Genomic DNA, 12,198 nt, shown 5'->3' on the forward strand with positions numbered 1-12,198 from the left:
AAATCATTAGCTATTTGAATTTGAATTATATTCATATAACTAGAATATAATTTCAAATACCCCTGAAATATTTTATGAGCTTTTAGAAAAGTCCATCTAGCCAAATAAAAATATTCAGAGGAGTTTTTGGCATTGTTTGAATTATTTTAAATTCAAAACAGTGGCAAAAGAATTAAATAAAAATAAAACAGAACAGAAAATAAAAAAAAGAGCAGAAGCCCACCTGTCGCTTACCTGCGCCTCACCTGTGCTGGCCCAGCCCACCCTGCCAGTCCACTTGGCGGCCCAGCCCACCAGGGGCACCGCCGTCTTCAACCTCTGCCTACTGGCAGAGGCGTGTCGACGCGCCGTGGCCGGGCCTCCACCTCCTGCTTCGCCGTGGCAGCCTCCCCGACATCCTCGCGACGCCACGGAGACACCCAGAGCCATCCCCTCGATCTCCCCACTCTCTCTGGACCCCCTCCTCCTCCTCTGCTCTCCCTCCCTCTCGTCACCGAACGCACCTGAGAGCGCCGCCGTCGCATCCATAGCCACCGGCCACCCCTCGCCCTTCCGATGAGCTCAGGAGCTCCGTTCCGACCCCATGGAGCTGCACACCGACGCACGCGACCAGAGGAGGCCCCAGTCGACCGGAGCATCGTCGTCTTCATCCCCGGTGCCCGGAGATCGCCGCCGTAAATTCGCGTCGTCCAGAGCTTCCCCGACCTCGTCGTCGACTCTGCTAGTCCCTACGTGAGCCACTCTTCTTTTTCCCCCTGGAATCCCCGTCGTTCCCCTTCCCTAGCTAGCTTCCCCACCCCGGCCGAGAGCTTCTCGCCGCCGGCCATGGCGTGGCCGTGGCCACAGCCACCGCAGCTCGCTCCCGAGCTCACCACAACGCCTGAACGCCTCCTGCCGTGCTCCCTAACACCGACCCCGAGCTCGCCCGAGATCTGGCCGCCGCCGAGGTTGACGCCGTGCTCAACTCCGGCCACCTCGCGGCCTCCCGCCCGTTCCTTTGGATGCGGAGGAGCAAGAGCTTCTCCCTAGTGCCCTCAGCGCGCCAAACCACCGCTCGTAGCGCCAAACCCGCCACCACCCGAACTCCGGCCGCCGCTCACGAGCTCGCCGTCGTCGATACCGGCCATCACCGGCACGGCCACCACCACCGTTCGATGCGCACGAGTCCCAGCTCGCCGTAGAACCCAACCACACCCTAAACTGTGCCCTGTAGCGCGAACCTGATGCGTTTCCGCCGCTCCGTTGGTCGTCGCCGGCGAAACTCCGGCGGGAGCTGACGTGGCTCCGTCATTAGGAGCTAACCCAGCTGGTTAATCAACCTACATACACTGACAGTGGGCCCCACCCCTGGTCAAACCCCAGCCAGCGCTGGGTTTGACCGGGATTAGCTCCTGTGTCACTGACGTGTGGTCCCCACACGTCAGGTTTGACCGGACCAGCCCCTGTTGACCTGTGACATCAAGGTGATGTCATGCTGACGCAATATTCATTTTCTGGAATTTAGTTTATTTTATTATATTCAGGAAATTCTAGAAAATAGCTAAAACTTCTAAAAATCATAGAAAATTAACCGTAACTCCAAATTAAATAATTTATAAATGAAAAATTATCAGAAAAATTCAAGGAATCCATCTGTACCATTTTCATGCATGTTATAACAACTTATAGCTGCTGTTTAGCATAAATCAATTAAATGGCATTTAAATAATCACATGTGGAGTTTGAATTTGAACCTAGGGTTCAAACCAACTCCATTTAACTTGCTGCTAGTTGCATTAGCTCAAAACACATTCATTTTGCCATGTCATGATCATGCATCATATTGTGCATTGCATTGATTGTGTTCCCTTCTGTGTTGCCGGTATTTGTCCCCTCTCGATAGACGTGATACCGATGATGTGATCGTTGACACTGATGAAGACTCAATGTTATCTTCAGAAGTGCCAGGCAAGCAAAACCCCCTTGTTCATTCCGATAAAATCCCACTCTCTCGCTCCTGCTCTCTTACTGCATTAGGACAACATCGATTCAACTGTTATTTGCTGCGGTAGTTGAACCCCTTTATCCTTTGCATGACCTGTCATTGCCACAGTAAATAGATGAAACCCACTAGCATGAGTAGGAGTTGTTTGAGCCCTGTTGTGCCTACTCATTCATGCTTGTTTGTCATGCCTGCTATTGCTTAGAGTTGTGTCAGGTCTGATTCATCGGGAATGAATCAGAGGTGTGTGAACATGTCCTACGGTGTGTGAGCTAAGCGTGTGAACACGATTTGGTAAAGGTAGCGGTGAGAGGCCATGTAGGAGTACATGGTGGGTTGTCTCATTGAAGCCGTCCTCAGGAACTGAGTTCTGTGTTTGTGATCCATGACTCAGCTACTACCATACATTGGGCCCTGAAATATGACCCCGCTCGACTTCTTATTCACCCTTGTCCTCTGTCCAGGAGTTGCAAGTAGTTTCTGGTGTTTGTAGTATGCTGGAGGCCGTGGACAGCGCTGACCGTAGGGGTGGGCTGTGATGCGGTAGGCACGTGGCCGGGTAAACCGGGCGCCCGTTTGGTGTCACGGAACCCTGTTCACATCGTTTGGGGCTGTGAGCGAAACTCCGGCCGGATCTCCTCATGGATGGAACCCGAATAGGCGATAAACCTGGACTAGAGACTTGAGTGTTTAGGTAGGTCGTGGTCTACACCCACGTTGGCTTTCGCTTGAAGTCTGCCGAGCACATGTCGTGTGCAGACGCTAAGTGGTGGAAACATGTATGAAGAAGTACACCCCTGCAGGGTTAACATCATCTATTCGAATAGCCGTGTCCGCGGTAAAGGACTTCTGGGTTGCTTATATCAGTTCATAGACAAGTGAAAGTGGATACTCTAAAATACGCAAGATAAGCGTGAGTGCTATGGATGGCGTTCTCGTAGGGAGACGGGAGCGGATCCATAGTGGTGTATTGGTTGGTGAATATGTGGACTCGTGTGCGCCACCTCAAAAGAGTTACATTGCAGTCGTAGTTCAGGATAGCCACCGAGTCAAAGCTGGCTTGCTGCAGTTAAACCCCACCATCCCTTTGTTGATAATGATGCATATGTAGTTAGTTCTGATGTAAGTCTTGCTGGGTACATTTGTACTCACGTTTGCCTATTTTATGTTTTTGCAGAGAGACTTCGGTCTCACTAGTAGTTTCGCGTGGACTTCGACGTTTAGCTTGTTACCTCAGCTACGATCTTGTGCCCCGGCAGGATCTGGTAGATAGTCAGGCTTCTCAGCCTTTTTTAGTTATAGATGTCTGTACCCAGACATGATAGCTTCCGCTTGTGCTTTGATTTGTATGCTCTGATTGTTGGGTCATGAGACCCATGTTTGTAATATCTCGCTCCTCGGAGCCTATTGAATAAATTACTTGAGTCGTAGAGTCATGTTGTGATGCCATGTTGTATTTGCACATATCGAGCATATTGTGTGTATGTTATTGAAATGCTTGGTATGTGTGGGACCTGACCATCTAGTTGTTTATCTTTAGTAGCCTCTCTTACGGGGAAATGTCTCCTAGTGTTTCACTGAGCCATGGTAGCTTGCTACTGCTCCGGAACACTTAGGCTGGCCGGCATGTGTCCTTCTTCGTTCCTGTGTCTGTCCCTACGGGGAAATGTCACGCGATGAATACCGGAGTCCTGTTAGCCCGCTACAGCCCGGTTCACCGGAGTCCTGCTAGCCCAGTGCTACAGCCTGGATTCACTCGCTGATGACCGACACGTTCGATGCTGGGTCATGTGCCTGTCCCTGTAAGTCTGTGCCACTTTGGGTTTACGACTAGCCATGTCAGCCCGGGCTCCTTATCATATGGATGCTAGCGACACTGTCATATACGTGTGCCAAAAGGCGCAAACGGTCCCGGGCAAAGGTAAGGCGACACCCGTGGGAATACCGTGCGTGAGGCCGCAAGGTGATATGAGGTGTTACATGCTAGATCGATCTGGCATTGAGTCGGGGTCCTGACAGGTGGGACCGACTTGAAACATCTTGGAGGGACCGATGTGCAATGGTAAAGGCAAACCTCGTTTCGGTGGCACCGATTGCATCAACTCGGTAGGACCGAAGTGAAGCAATAAGGCAACCGAAGGCTGGAAAGCCATCTCAGTGGCACCGATTGCAAAACTTGATAAGACCAAAATAATTGCAACAGATGACAGAGAGTTGGCAAGGTCATCTCGGTAGGACCGACATTCATATCGGTGACTCCGATCTGTTAGGGTTTGGCTATGGCAGTGTCCAGTTGAACTGTACCTGGGTCCGGATATGTAGGTTTTGGTGGGACCGAGTTGGATTGTAGGGTTTACGACATATTTGGATAGAGAAAGTGGCTGAGGGTTTTTCGAACAATACCACTAAGCACTTGAGCAATCAGATCATCAACAACACCACATCCCCTTTTAATAGTATTGGCTTTCCTATGGACTCAATATGATCTTGGATCACTTAACCAAAAATGTAGAGTCTTGAGCTTTTGCCAATCCATGTCCTTAGCATTTTGAGGGGTCCACAATCACTATTCCGTGCCATGCCAATCATTGAACTTCCTAAAATATTTAACTTGAATGAATATTAGTTCAGTGATATATATGTTGTTATTAGTTACCAAAACCACCCGAGGATTAGTTGCACTTTCAATCTCCCCCTTTTTGGTAATTGATGACAACAAGCTTCGTCAAATGATTAAATGAATGAAATACATGGTCACTTTGAGAAATATGTGATAAGCAAGAGCCCCCCTCCCCTAAATTTGTGCATTATTAAAAAATTGTGTTTGAATGCAAATGCACAATCGATTAGGATCATGGGTCACTCTTCCATGTCACATACAACTTGGTGGAGCGCACAAAATGATATGATTGGGATAATAAGCACTCATCACCAAAAACACAAGTGAATGATCATACAAAGATAATGATAATGATAAGAAATATGCATAAAATGAAGCATAGTATGATCAAGCACAAACAACCAACATAGTATCTCACACACACAACAAATCAAAGTAGCATAAACCAAGTAGTAGCAAAAACTCGAAGAAATCAAATGAGCAAATCAAGCTAGCATAAACCAAGTAGTAGCAAAAACTCGAAGAAATCAAATGAGCAAAAGCAAGACACTCTCCCTCTCTCTTTCTCTCTCTCAGCCTAATGATCTATACAAATTATCCCCCCCTTTGGAAGTATCAAAAAGCTCGAATAGGTATAGATCTATGCGTCTCTCTAAGCACGATCCTCGGCCGCTCCTGGAGGTGAAGATCTCTGGCTGGCAGCTCCGGTGTGTGTAGACAGTGTTCAGAGAAGTGTATCTGCAAAAGCTTCGGCTTGCGTCTGCTAGGTTGGTGGAGTAGACACTAGCGGTGGAACTGATGGAGTAGCAGCAAGGGCTAAAGTGGTAGTCCTCATATCTACAGTAGGCACGGTAGCAGACCTTGCTATCCTAGGCATTATTTGGAGTATGTCAGTAGTAGGTTTGTCATCACACTGTCCTCTGCATCCTCTCTAGCTTTAGCAGCTGCATCAACATCATTCTTCAGCTCTCCATGATGGTCTGGACCTCTGTGACCTTTACATCAAGATCATAAATTTTTGCCTCAACTATCTGCTCTAAGCTCTCCTGGTTCTTGGCGAGGCTGGCCAAACTTCGTTCAATCCTCAGGGTTGCTTCTAGCAGATAAGTCATTTGATCACTCTTGGTCTTGAGATTAGCAAATGGACCAGATGCTTCCTTAGCTGCGAGGGCTGCATGTATCTTCTCTTGTGCCTCAACAGAAGTAGGATGAGATGGGTCCATCACCATTACGTTATCCTCGAATTCTGGCAACAATAGGAGATGCTCGCGATCAAGAAGATATGTGCTCGTTCCAATCTTGGAACTGATGAGTAACTGAATGTGCGGAGCAAAACCACATGATCTCCTTTGGTCTGTAGTTGTCCTCTTGATAGTTTCAATAATTAAGCTCATTACCTTGAATTTTTTTAGGTGTGTCAAAGAGATGCAACAGGTTGATGGAATGGCCACGGATCATCTTGTCATCTTCAGATTTGGGCAACAAAGTGGGCCTCAAAATAGTGTTTGTAGTGGCCAAACCAGGTAGCAAATGCTTCACAGAACCTAACTTGTGGGTCTCAACATCTTTCTCGGGAATAGCTTTGTACATGTCCTTCATCGAGTTGCGGTCCAGCTTGGGCTTTGCATACACATCAATGTCTCTCTCTTCTTCTTCAAGAACAACAAGAAAAGTTGCCCACTCAAAGATGGTCGACTGGTATCTCACTCCCTCAGTCATCGGCACAATCCTTCCACCTGGATAGAAATGAGCAGTTGAATAGAATTGCATTATCATCTCATCATTCAATGAGGTAAGCTTCTTCCCAACAAAAGCATCAACACCTGCAAGTCTGAAACTCTCATGGACATGGGGAAGTTGTCTTCATTGTCATCAATGTATTTCCAATCCACCCATTTTATGTCACTGACAATAGGCTTTTTGTCAAGCAGCACCGTTTTGTAAAATCTTGTTGCTCTCTGGTGTGGAAATGATAATTACAGACAGTTCTTCTCTTGATAGAATAAGGATCATATAATCTCCACTGACGCGAACATTTGTCATTTCTTAACATCATGTTCTCAACAACAGAATGGGCTTTGTCATGATCTGAAATTTTGGGTCTCAATTTCTTGAGCACTAGTGGCTCATCATCTTCAGGCACTGAGGCCTTATTCTTCTCACTTGCAGAAACATTGAACTAAAACCACGACGAGTAATTTGAAACGGAGAGAGTAGTTCTCATGGCCTTTGTAGCTGAAACTCTTGTAGTTCAAATACTTGTTCAACACACACACACACACACACACACACACACACACACACACACACACACACATATATATATATAGGAGTAGGATTTTCTACAATAGCTTGCCACAGAACTAAATATATATATAATCAATATTTCTCAAATATTTTTTTGAAAAGTGTTTTTTGTAATATATATATATATTTAAAATATTCTAAAGTATAAGTAAAAGTACAAAAATAAAGTAAAAAGGAAAACAGAAAACGCAGGAAAAAAACAGGGAAAAGAGGCTGGGGGCTCCCGTGCTCGTGGGCCGGCCCAACTCGCTCGCGCTTCAGCGAGTCCGAAGCCAGACTTGTTGAAGGCGAGACGTGCCCGACAAAAAACGAACTTGTGTCTGTTTGCGTTGGCACGTTGGGCTGTTGTCTCTGTTCGTTACACGTGCGAAATGCGTCGGCGGGTTGGAGTTTTTTTTTTTTATGGTAGCGTTGGAGCTGCCCTGGGGTCAGGTGCACGACGCCCCGTCCCATGCCGAGTCATTTCAGTCACGAATCAGCCGGTCTCGACTGGGCTAGCGTGACTTTGGGCCGCGTTCCCGGCGCACTCCCTCACCGCAGTTGATATCGGGCACCGGCTCGTGGTTGCGCTACAACCATTGCCGCTGGAAATGCGCGCGCTGCGATCAATCGTCCCTTCCCTCCGTCCTCCGGCGCCAGGAGGTAACCTAATACACTCTTGACGGATCTTCTAACTAGCGCTTCTATCACCGATCTATTTACTTCTATCGTCGATTTGCTCTGGAGTGTATGATTTTTACGCGATTCCAGACAAAATAAAACAAATTGTTGACGCGATCTACAATATCGCCGTCATTTCTTGTCACTGCGGAGACGATTGTGTAGGGTTTCTAGGGCAAATCTATTGTCTACTCTGCATCCATCCTAAATAAGATGGACCTGCTGGCGAACAAAATCAGAGGACAGGAAAAAGTTTCCTGTACACAATTCGGCCAGAGAACTTCAGAACACGGTCCAGATCGAGCATCGGATCCCGCTTTGCGTGGTTGAACCAAAGGCAGCCGTGGACAGCTCGTAAGCTATACATACATGCAGTACAATCCCACATCAGTGAAAGCAATCCCACACACTATGATTCCACGAGACATTGTGGCTGATCTGTGCCATCAGAAAACTGAGAAGACACCTGTGAACGACGAGGGCGGTGAACAACGAGGGCTACTGTTAGGAATCTTCAGTACTTGAGTGAGTGGGAGAAGACACCAGTGAACGACGACGATCCACATCGGGCGGTTCATGTGGAGGCCGGCAGTTCACACAAGATGCCCCGTCTCTTTCACGCATCAGCGTCGGTCTACGATCGCGATGTTGCACAACACAAGCAAGCATAAAGAAGAAGAGTTGGGGACTGTAACAGGTTAGTTTACTGTCCTTGTTTTGATCCTGAGCCTAGTCTATGGACTGCGTGGATCATGCTTCACATCTTCTTGATTGTTTGGTTAGATCCATTGGTAAATTTGGTCGATACACGCGGAATTGTTTCATGCATGGTCTTGATCACCTCAATAATTGGCCTAGTGATGTAGCATTGGGCAGGGCTGTCTGGCTAGTGTTTTTTTGGGGGGACCGGCTGTCTGGCTGCTTGATGGACCTGAACCCGTTAGCTTTTGAGTCAAATCGATCTAAGAACAACTCTAGATCATACACCCTAAAACACCGGCTACCACCGGATTTGGAGAGCAATGGGGGTGAACTTTGTGTGCGCAGACAAATGGAGTTTTCATGTACATCTCAATTGACCCAGTCCGGTTGAAGATGCTTTTAGTTTTTTTTTAAAAAAGAAGGATGACCCTGGCCTCTGCATTGAGAGATGCATGCGGCCATTTTATTGATTATTCTTGAGGACCTTACAAAGTAGAACAACAATATGCCTGAATCCGCCATCTTGGCAACATCTGCTGCTACTCCTATCCATATGATGAAGGGGTGCAAGCCGGGCCACATATCCAGACCTCTCACCTAAGCCTAACATCTAAAGCCGGAGGCCCCGACCGAGCCATCTATCGGTCCAGGGCACAAACCGGTCCGACGCACTCACATGTGTCGTTGCCGCCATCTTCCACCGGTCCATCTTCAGAGCAGATTGAGGTGTCAACCTTAGCAGGGCCTCCGCCATCGACGCCACCATGACGCCAAACGACAACCTCCACCTACGCGAGCCTTGGCAGGTCTTCCGCCATGGACACCACCATGACGCCAAACGACGACCTCCACCTACGCGAGTCCATCTCCAAGCAACAGACGTAGATCCATGCTAGGATAGGTCTGCACCACCGCCCTCGTCCACCACCCACTAGCGCCACCCAACCCCAAGGTTCCCAAAGCGGCACCTTCAAGAAGGTAACGGCGCCGTGAGCGCCGCCGCCGCCCAACAAATTTAGGGCTTTCGCCCAGGAGACCTAGGGGAAGGGGAAGTGAGGAGATCAGTCCATACCGACGCCTCCAAGGAGGGGAACGACACCCTAGGCGTCGTTGTCGGCATGGCCGACCATGGCCGGCCAGGGATTTCGCCCGAACTAGATCCCCGCCACCAGCAGCACCTCCTGTACAGAACCGGCGACCAAGGGAAGCGCGAGCCGACCCGGCTGGCCCGCACGCCGAACAGGGAAGGAGGGAAGGCGCCAGATCGCGCGCACCGACCTCCGCAGAAGCCGCCGCCAGCCGCCAGCCGCCAACGACCACCGGGATCCCGCCGCCCGCGCGGCCAGGACGCCAGATCCACCACCCGCACAGCTGCTCGCCGGAGCTTGTCGTGCCTCGCCAAAGGAGCCGTCGCTCCAGATCCGGGACTCCCCACGCAGAGGCAGGACAGCCGAGACCCCACGGCCACCATCCTTGGCGCCCCGGGTTTGCCCGGCGGCTGCCTCAGGCGGCGGTGAGGAGGTGGGACGAGGTGGGGAGGGGGCTGAGGCGGTGCGGCTAGGGTTCCCCCGCCGCCGCCGGGGGAGGCGACGCGGGGGTCACGAGAGGGAGCTGAAGATGCTCTTAGTGTTCGTATTTCTTTATTTTTGAGAACTTTTTAGAGGGTGAGAGATTATATAGTCTGGCTGTAATAAGCTATTCTTATTTTCTCAAACTCACTACAAAAACAGTGAGGGGTTGGAGAACATAATAAAGAAAATGTAGTCATAGCTGAATTAATTAAATCCATGAGAAACCCTACATTAATTAAACAATCGTCCGGCAGGCCTGTGATACCAGATCTAATACTCCCTATGATCATATTATGTACTAAATCAACAACAATTAATATGGATTGGAGGGAGTAAGTTAGTTAGTATATCAGTACAAAAACGAGTAATCGTGATTGCATATCCTGGCGGTCCCTGAGATACCAGACCTAATAAGCTATTTTTATTTGCTCAATTTACTAGAGAAAATAACACAAATACAGGAAAAAGAGAGTAATCGCAATTAAAAAAAGAAACGGTCCCGACGGGGTTTGAACCCGTGACCTTTGGTATATCAGACCAACACTCTAACCAACTGAGCTACGGGACCTAATTATTTAGTGAATATTTCTTTCTTTATTAAAATAATGGAAAATACAGAAGAACCAAAAAATCAAGACCCATGAGAGTTAGGCTCCTCGCTTACACTGCGGCCAGAGTTAATAAGCTGGAGAGGTGTTTTGAATTCAATAAAGAATTGCAGTTCAGTGGTGGTAAGCATGGTAAGCAGCACTGATTTTGTTGGATGTTCTCAGAAACTCGTGATGGTTGCGTCAATCCTGTTGAGTGGGTACATCTATCTATCTTAATACCAGTCTCACACTCATCAGTTTATACACATTACTTGACAGTTCTTTCCAAGTCACAGATCAACTGACAACCCTTCAGTAGTTTATATCTGATGATAATATTTGCAGAGAACAGCTGAAACCGACATTACGCAATTGGATCTGCTGCTCTTGAAAGATATACTCCCTCTGTAAAGAAGTATAAGAGTGTTTAGTGTGTTTATAGAGGGAGTACTTCTTACTACTTGATGATAACATTTGCAGTCTCCAACTCTTCTTACGACCTTCTTGAAAGGCACCAGTGAACAACGACGATCCACATCGAGCGGTTCATGTGGAGGCCGGCAGTTCACACAAGCACCCCGTCGCTTTCACGCATCAGCATCGGTCTATGATCGCAATGGGCACAAGCAAGCAAAAAGTAGAAGAGTTGGAGTCTTGGAGACTGTAACAGGTTAGTTTACTGTGTTGTTTTGATTTTTGGGCATAGTCTACGGACTGCATGGATCATGCTTCACATCTTCTTAATTGTTCGGTTATACTCACCGGTAACTTTGGTCCATACCCACGGAATTGTTTTATGCACGGTCTTGATCACCTCAATAATTGGCCTAGTGATGCATGCAGCATTGGGCAGGGCTGGCTGGCTAGCTAGAGGGATTTGAACCCTCCACTTTGGCACAAACCGATCCTAGAAAAATTCCAGCAGATTTGATAAAAGGGCAGCCCCTCTAATGGTTCCAGAGGGAACTCTAGGAGGTTTTAGAGTGCGCTGCTAAATCACACACCCTAAAATTGCATCCTCTGTACTTCTTATTCCATGTGGGACTCAGTTGTCACTGTGTCACTATTTTTCTTCTTTTCCCCATTCGTTTCTTGCTCATCATCCGGACGCATCACCGTTCTGGCTGGCGCACCTTGTCCCTCTCGCTAGTCCCCTCCACTCGCCACCCCCGTAGGATGTCCCTCCAGCCTCTGCCTGTTATGTTGATGGGCAATGACTGGAGAAGGAAGGAACCAAGGTGGCGCTTCACCGGTTGCGACTGGCGGGGTCGGCTGCTGGGGGCGCGGCGCCGAGAAGGGAGGGGTGTGGAGCCGGCTACCAGTCACAAGAAGCGGAGGGAAGGCCGCGACAGGGGAATGAGTCATGCAGTCGGTGGGGTTGGTGAGACCACGACGGTGAGTGAATGAAAAGGGCATGAAGTTTCGTTGGCACCAAAACTTTTGTGCATAGGGTGTCCCTCTGTATTTTCCTCTCTCTTACCTAATACTCCCTCCATTCTGATTTACTCGCCGTGGTTTAGTTGGAACGGAGGGAGTAAATATATAAAGGGTGGTGCGATCTTTTAGAGGGTGCCCTCCAAATTTTTTTAGGGATAGAGGGTCACTTAGGGAATCTGGTTGAGTGAGTATTTCTCTATTTTGATAGTTTTATTGGAGGGGTTCTAAGTAATCTGGCAGAATTGCTCTAAACAATGATCGGTTTGGGAATATAGAGAAAAAAGAGTAATTGCAGTTACTCGCCGTGGTTTAGTTGGAACGGAGGGAGTA

At 48.3% G+C, this 12,198-nt stretch overlaps 1 non-coding gene across 1 annotated transcript; it reads right to left on the reverse strand.

Annotated features, from left to right (window-relative positions):
• Positions 1 to 10,335: 10,335 nt before the first annotated feature.
• On the reverse strand, positions 10,336 to 10,409 carry TRNAI-GAU. The gene has a single exon. It is a non-coding gene; the product is annotated as a tRNA-Ile (tRNA).
• Positions 10,410 to 12,198: the final 1,789 nt, after the last annotated feature.

Source organism: Triticum dicoccoides, chromosome 2B (assembly GCF_002162155.2).
Source record: "Triticum dicoccoides isolate Atlit2015 ecotype Zavitan chromosome 2B, WEW_v2.0, whole genome shotgun sequence".
In the NCBI taxonomy this organism is placed as follows: domain Eukaryota; kingdom Viridiplantae; phylum Streptophyta; class Magnoliopsida; order Poales; family Poaceae; genus Triticum; species Triticum dicoccoides.